The sequence below is a fragment of the Melospiza melodia genome, unplaced genomic scaffold, assembly GCF_035770615.1.
Source record: "Melospiza melodia melodia isolate bMelMel2 unplaced genomic scaffold, bMelMel2.pri scaffold_204, whole genome shotgun sequence".
NCBI lineage: Eukaryota > Metazoa > Chordata > Aves > Passeriformes > Passerellidae > Melospiza > Melospiza melodia.
The window spans coordinates 30848-38911 of NW_026948542.1; the positions used below are offsets into that span (position 1 = coordinate 30848).

The 8064-nt window shown below is 46.7% G+C and overlaps 1 long non-coding RNA gene across 2 annotated transcripts; it reads right to left on the reverse strand.

Moving 5' to 3' along the window:
- Positions 1-2881: 2881 nt before the first annotated feature.
- LOC134433566 (uncharacterized) lies at positions 2882-5397 on the reverse strand. Of its 2 annotated transcripts, XR_010031637.1 has the most exons (6): positions 5037-5397; positions 4898-4941; positions 4753-4796; positions 4631-4671; positions 3045-4549; positions 2882-2933 (listed from the first exon to the last, which is right to left on the reverse strand). It is a non-coding gene; the product is annotated as an uncharacterized LOC134433566 (long non-coding RNA). The 2 variants fall into 2 exon arrangements; XR_010031636.1 differs by having other exon boundaries at positions 2882-4549.
- Positions 5398-8064: the final 2667 nt, after the last annotated feature.

Here is an 8064-nt window from a genome sequence, read left to right on the forward strand (position 1 = left end):
TTATATTTATAGATATTATATATATTGGAGAGAATACCTTTTTATATAATAATAGATACATTCTTTTGACACAATATATTTCTTTTACTTATATAAATATATATTAAATATTTATTGATATCGACATATATCTGATATATTTGCATTTCTAGTTTTATATTTTTTATGAAATCTCCAGCCCATACCCCAATAAAAGCCAAACAATCCCCAATTCATTTAAACTGTATTTAAACATAAATCCTGTCACAGCTGCGTTGCTCAGCAGTGCCCCAAGCTAATCTGACACTTGTTCATCTCCTGGACCTGAATCTGAACCCGCTCACCTTGATCGCACCTGGCAGAACCATTTTCGTACCTTTTTCTGGCATGTCTTGTTTTTGTTTTTTTTTGTCTTGAGTTTTTGTGCCCTTTATTGCCTCTCTTTCTTGCCTTGTTTCTTGGGGCTTTTACTCCCTTTTTCCTTGATTTTTTTCTGGCATTTCTTGGGGTTTTTTCTTCGTTTCTTCTTGCCCATTTTGGTGTTTATTCTGGTTTTTCCTTGCCCCCCTTGGGGTTTTTTTTTCAGTTTGTTTTTTTTTTTTTTTCCTTCCCCATCTTGGTTTTTTGTTGTGATTTTGTTTCTTGCCCATCTTGGGGATTTTCTCTGGTCTGTTTTCAGGGATTTTTCTTGCCCATCTTGGTTTTCTTCTGTGGGTTTGTTTTTTGTTGTTTTTTTTTTTCTTTTCTTTTTCTTTTTTTTCCCCCTAGGTTTCTCCTTGCCCTCCTTGTTTTTGGTTTTTTTTGTCTGTCTTCCTTCCTTCTTTCTTCCTTTCAGTTCCTTTCCTTATTTTCTTTTTTTCTTTCCCTGTATTTCTAATCTTGGTTTTCATTTCTAGCTTTAGAATAAAAAAGCAGCAGTAGAAACTTTCAGGCTATCTGGGATTAAAAAAACTCCAAAATGAAAATGATTTAAAGAAAACTATTTATTTCCTGGGAACCTGAAATTTTCTACTGCTGCACGTGACATAGAGCGTTTATTCCTTCTTATAGATAGTTGATATTTCATACTTACTTTATACAGCGCTCCCTGCTGTCTGCACAGGCGCACTGCAGGCACAGCGGTGCGGCGACGTTGAGTTCAGTTTAATGAAACTCGGCTTGGTTCAGCTTGGTTCGGCTCTTAGTCGAAACTCATTTAAGTTCGGCTCTTCGGAACAATTCGCACAGTAACGCTTTCGGCACCTTTTACGACAGTCGCGCTTTACGACACCTTTTACGACAGTCGCGCTTTACGGCACCTTTTACGACAGTCGCGCTTTACTGCACCTTTTACGACAGTCGCGCTTTACTGCACCTTTTACGACAGTCGCGCTTTACGGCACATTTTACGACAGTCGCGCTTTACGGCACCTTTTACGACAGTCGCGCTTTACGGCCGTATTTACGACAGTCGCGCTTTACGGCAGTCTTTACGACAGTCGCGCTTTACGGCCGTATTTACGACAGTCGCGCTTTACGGCAGTCTTTACGACAGTCGCCCTTTACGGCACCTTTTACGACAGTCGCCCTTTACGGCAGTCTTTACGACAGTCGCGCTTTACGGCACCTTTTACGACAGTCGCGCTTTACGGCACCTTTTACGACAGTCGCCCTTTACGGCAGTCTTTACGACAGTCGCGCTTTACGGCAGTCTTTACGACAGTCGCGCTTTACGGCACCTTTTACGACAGTCGCGCTTTACGGCACCTTTTACGACAGTCGCGCTTTACGGCAGTCTTTACGACAGTCGCGCTTTACGACACCTTTTACGACAGTCGCGCTTTACGGCACCTTTTACGACAGTTTTGCTTTACGGCACCTTTTACGACAGTCGCGCTTTACGGCAGGCTTTACGACAGTCGCGCTTTACGGCACCTTTTACGACAGTCGCGCTTTACGGCATCTTTTACGACAGTTTTTTTTCTTGCCCAGTTTGGAGTTTTTCCTGGGTTTTTTTGCCAGTCTTGCGGGGTTTTTTCCAGGTTTATTCTTGCCCATCTTGAATTTTTTTTTCTGGGTTTTTTTCTGGGTTTTTTCTTGCCCATCTTGGTGGTTTTTTTCCTTTTTTTTTTTCTTGGCTTTTTCAGGTTTTTTTCTGGTCCATCTTGCTTCTTTTCTTGCCCATCTTGGGGGGATTTTCTGTGATTTTTCTGGGTTTTTTGAGGATCTTCTCCTTGCCCATCTTGGTTTTTTTTTTTTGCGTTTTTTTCCTGCCAGTCTGGGGTTTTTGTTCTTGGTTTCTTTCTGGGTTTTTCCTTGCCCATCTTGGGATTTTTTTTCCGTTTTTTTTTCCTGGTTTATTTTTCCTGGTTTTTCCTGGTCCATCTTGTGGGGGTTTTTTGGGATTCTTCTTGCCCATCTTGAGGTTTTTTCCTGGTTTTCTGTGGGTGTTTTCTGCGTTTTTTCTTGCCCATCTTGGGGTTTTTTTCTGGGTATTCTCGCCCATGTTTGGTTTTTTTCCTTGGTTTTTTCTGGGTTTTCCTTGCCCACCTTGGGAGTTCTTCCGGTTTCTTTTTCCTGGTTTTTTTTTTTTTTTTTTTTCTGGGTTTTTTCTGGGCTTTTCTTGCCCATCTTGGGGTTTTTAGCTTTTTTTCCCGGGTTTGCTCTTGCCCCTCTTGAGATTTTTTCCCTGGGATTGTTCTGGGTTTTTTCTTGATTTTTTTCTTCCCCATCTTGCAGTTTTTTTCCTGGATTTTTGTGGGGTTTCTTTGTTGCCCATTTTGGGGTTTTTTCTGCTTTTTTCTGGGTTTTTCTTGCCCATCTTGGGTTTTTTTACTGGGTTTTTTGGGCCTTTTCTAGCCTATCTTGGAGTATTTTTCTGGGTTTTTACTTGGCCGGGACCAAAAAAAAAAAACAGCCAGGGTGGAAGGCAGCTGGGGATTTTTTATTCTCAATTTAACAATGAGTTGCAAAACCTGAAAAGCAAAAGTCATATACACAAGGTTAAATCCAGTCAGCATGCGCTCACACACGCAGAGACGAGCAGACAGACACAGCCACGTGCTCTCACACACACTCCTTCTTACACGCTCACTGTGGCCCTTCCCTGAGATGCTGAAGAAGGTGCTTTGACACATCTTCTGGCTGCCGCTCCTTGAGCTAAATGGCAGATCCTGGGGAAATCAGCAGCCTCGGCGACCTGTGAGACAACAGGAAGGGTCAACAAGTGGCTATCTGACAGCTAGGACTTGTCCCCACTCTGGACTGATGAATTTTCTACCCAAAATCCCACAAAAGACAGATGAACAGTAAAGTTGTTATAACTGTTCTACCTAACTGTGACTATGTGCCAGGGCAGGGCAGCTCCGATCATAAGTGGTACAGTCTACACACAATGTAAGCTGACGCATACAGTGCAAGTGTACACAGAGTGTAAGTACACACAATATAAGGCGACATGCTTACATGCAGTGTAAGTACAGACAATATAAGGCAATGCACTTACATTGCATGTACCTATGCTGGCTTATACTGTACGTACTTATACTGTATGTAAGTACATACAATATAAGCCAACATAGGAACATACAATATAAACCACGACTTAAGAAAACTCTCTGGAAGATTACTTATTGAGCCCTGTACCCTTTGAGAAGATGGAACCTATAGAACAACTGCAGTCACGTGAGGAGGGTGTAAGATGCTCCCTCTAGAAGTCCAAGAAAATGGAAAAAAAAGCACTACCAAAGCTGATAGTGAGAAGGAAGATGGATGAGAACATCTTGTCCCTGTGAGACATTCCTGTCTCAAAGAGTAAAAATGTAAAGATGCTGGAATAAGGGATATCCGGCAAGGAATGTGAGTAGAACATGGCACAGAAGAGAGCCGATAAAGCATTGAGATGTAACAAAGGCCTATGCCGTGGAAGACAATGGACACACACACCATAACATAGACACAGATGACATAACACAGAGACAAGTTGCAACTGCTTGGCACTTTCCCTTTAGGGACCCGAGAGTCCTAGCACAAGACGAGCCAGAGGCCAATGAGGCCAAGGGAAAGGAAGCCCTATGACAACAGCACGTGATGATGAAATGCAACTCATTAAAGGAAGTTAGGGCCAAAGCAGTTAGGAGGATGCTCGAGAGGCTCAGCAAGCCTAGAGAAGGAAGCGGACTGCCAGGTGACTGCAGCTACAGCTCCGGACCTGAAGGCGAGCTCCACGGGGGAAAGAGCCGTGACGACGTCAAGTCGAAGAAGGCTGATGACACAAAGTTCACGAGAATGTGGAGATGGGTAGGAATTGCCCTGCCTGGCAAAGGCTCTGGTGAGGCTGAGGAGAAACCCTCTCCCTTTACTTCCAGGGAGCCTGTCCCACTACAGACCTCTCCGCTAAGCTGACATCAGATTGCCTCCTGTGATAGTAAAGGCTTTTCCCCTTCTCCCAACCACTGGCCCCGACACTTAGCTTTTGGAAGACAAGCAGACAAAATCCATCCTCGGTCGGACGTGGACGTTGAGACGTTCTCAATGTGTGCGCTTCGGTGCTGCCGCTTCCAAGCTGTGGCTACAAGCCTGCCCAGGGTACCTAAGGCAAAACAGAAAACGTGACTATTGCCCTCAAAAACAGTAATCCCCGGGACTCCTTCGCACCCCTGCCCCAGCTCACCTCAAGTCTTGATTTGACTCCAGAGGCCGCCCGGAAGATACCTGCAAAAAGAAAATGTACACACTTAGCATGCTGCTGCATAACACTCACCTAGGAATCAGCCCGCCTAAACTCCGAGTCACCTGCCCTCCTCTCTTCCCCGGCATGCCTAGGGCAGCGACAGCACCTGCAAAGAAACAAAGCAGAAAAGCATGCTGAGATACTGTGAAAACACAACCTCCCAACCCTGACAAGTATGCTACACTGATACCTTAAGCTTGAACCCACCTGGCATGGGCATGCTGGGCTAGGATAGATGGCAAGCAGTCCATCTAAAATAAAAAGAGGAATAATACGTACCTAGAGCTGCACCAGAAACTGAGACCTCAGCAATAACAACTGTTTCGGTACCCTACTCAATGCTCACCTTGCCCACTCAGCCTTGACAGCTGCTCTCTGCCTTGACTTCCTAAAAATAAAGACAAAGAGCAGAGCTGCAGCAGCCACAATTTATGCTTCCTCTGCAGAGACAAACAGTGACTGACCTTCACAGGGGAATCCCCTCACCCAGAATGGGGGGCTCTGCCCTGGATTTATCCTTCTGCAACTAAAAGAAAGTTAGGATGAAAGTGAAAGGGCTGCAGGATAACTTATGGGCTCCACGTATCCTGTGTCCATCTACAAATCCCATCTAGAATCCAACTACACATTACAAATTCCAAGTCCCTGAGACTTCTCATATTGCACCAGGATATGCAGCAGGGCAGAACAGCAGCTCCAGCACAAATGTGTGCAGACACCCATGACACAGGACAGACAAGACGTGACAAACACTGGGGACACAACAGGAACGGAAATCTCTTAGCAAGGAAAATGGCTGCAAGGACTGAGAGAATGCAAAAGAAGAAGAGTTGAAGCTGATGGCGAGCTGATGAGGCTCAGAGAACCCTGGAGGAAGAAGATGCAAACAGAATGATTTATTCCAAAAACTGCAAAGATGGATGCCCGAGAATCCTACAGTCAGAATCCTCTCCCTAACCTCACATCCTTACAAGTCCTACTCTGCTATAATGGATCATTGCGCAGCACGGTTGTCCGTACAGCTCAGAACAAGACATGACAAGACATCTGACTGGACGCTTCTAAAGAGAGATGCATTTCTGATGCCTGTGTGAGCTCCCAAGTCAAAAGATCTATGGCATGGGTGCCAGGGCGAGGAACGCTGAGATCACGGATGCTAGGAAAGGGTTCTGAGAGGCCCCTCACAGGGCTAAGATAAGAGACATGAGATATCCAGGCAACACACAATACACAAAAGACGAGTGACACGAGACACACCGGGACTGCTCTGCCATGCTGCGCACCTCAGCACTGTGACCAAAAGGGAGACTTTGCTTTTATGGGGCCTAAGGGGCAACATCTTGGCTAACCTCATTGCCAGAGCCAACTCAGACCCCCACCTCAGGGAGTCCTGAAAAAGCACCCCACGTTCATCCCCTCTGAGGGTTGCAGCCCTCTGCTTATCTCTCAGACATCAGGGGATGCCTGTGTCAGGTGCAAAGAAAGGCCACCTCGTCACCTGGGAAGGTCCTGCTGGCACCGGGCTGGTGTCCCTCAGACAGCTAGATTAAAGAGAACCAAACATCAGTGCCTGACCTTGGCACCGCATCGGCCAAAACCCCACCACTCTGCTACTCACTATGCTCCTAGGAATGCCCAGCACCTCCTAACCCTGACCCTCTGCCATGGATGCAATGCATCCACACCTGAAAGAAAGTTAGAACATATGTCACGCACCTCCACAATAACTTTAACTTTCAAGCTGGAAACACCTTATGTAAACCTAGGAATAGCACCTAGAGCCCAAGTACAGCCCACATCACAAATTCCAACTCCCCAGGGTTTGTCCTACTGAAGCACGCCATGCAGCAGGGCAGAACAGCTCCGGCACAAATACCTGCAGACACCAGTGACACAGAACGTGACAAACAGGGGGACACCAAACACAACACATCATGCTTGTGGTGAGGGCATCGAGGGAAGAGGGCAAAAGGGACCCCAAAGACACACTAGGGAACACAGCACACCAGACAACAGGACACAGACCGGAGCTGTTCTGCACTGCCCGCCTGAAAGCTGCCATCAAAAGAAGAGCCTCTCCCTTTAGCTGTCCTAACAGGCCCTTGGAGAAGAATGCTTTTCCCTCTGCTGGTTTTTAACTCTGCCCCAAGAACTCCCAACCTGCTACACTCCCATCGCCAGGCCATGGCCCCAAACTTATCTTTTGGATGATTGGTGAGGGGAATCCACGCTGCACCTGAAATGAGTCTGCCTCGGAGGGCTCTGTGATGGCCTGTTAGCCTCCCAGTCAGCTACAATAAAGAAAACCAAAACCAAAGTATGAGTTCAGACTTATGTGGGCCAAATCCCTGCAAGGCAGCTACTTGCCCTTTCCTGAGCGTGCCTGGCTCCCTCAGGCTCCAGCTTCATCCTGATTCCAAGGATGTGGCCTTCATTAGGGGTGGTACCTGGGTTAGAGAAAGGCAAAGTTAAATGGCATTCCTGTGAGTGCAGTGGATGACCTTGTGTGCTGTAAGACATGGCAATGCCTCTGCTAGGCTTCTGAACAGCCTTGGGGGGAGGGGCCCTCAAATAAACAAATAAACACCCTTTCTCACCCTGCTGCCTGCAAACCCCCTCCCAAGAACTCCTAACTGGATACCTGAACACCCTCCCTCTCCCAGTCACAATCCTCAACTCACCTGAAGCCTCAATCTCAAACATCATCCTTGACACTGGGCAGATCCCTCTTGTGACATGATGAATCTCCTGAAAAATGGTTGTGCTTCAGAGCTGAGCGATAACAACCACTTCTCTCCCCTGCCCACCTTGACTGCAGGCATCCAGATTGACTTCCTAAAAAGAAAGACAAAGAACAGAGCTGTAACACAGTCACCATACACACTTCTGCTGCAGAAACAAATGGGGCCTCACCTGCTCGGGGCAATCCCCTCACCCGGGATGGGGCCCTCTGGCACAGATTTAATCCATCTGAATCTGAAAAAAAAGGTAGGACAAGAGTCAAACTGTTGCAGGATAACTGAGGAGCTCCAGATATGATGTGTCCATCTACAAATCCCACCTACAGTCCAACTACACCCCGCATTACACATTCCAAGTCCCCAGGACTTCTCCTATCGCAGCTGGCTATGCCGCAGGGCAGAGCAGCCCCGGCACAAATGTGTGCAGACACCCGTGACACAGGACAGACAAGACAGGACAGACAACGGGGACACAACAGGAACAGAAATCTCTTGGCAAGGAAAATGGCTGCAAGGACTGAGAGAACGCAAAAGGAGATGACCGAGCTGAGACCGATGGTGAGCTGATGAGGCTCAGAGAACCCTGGAGGAAGAAGATGCTAACTGAAGGATTTATTCCAAGAACAGCAAAGA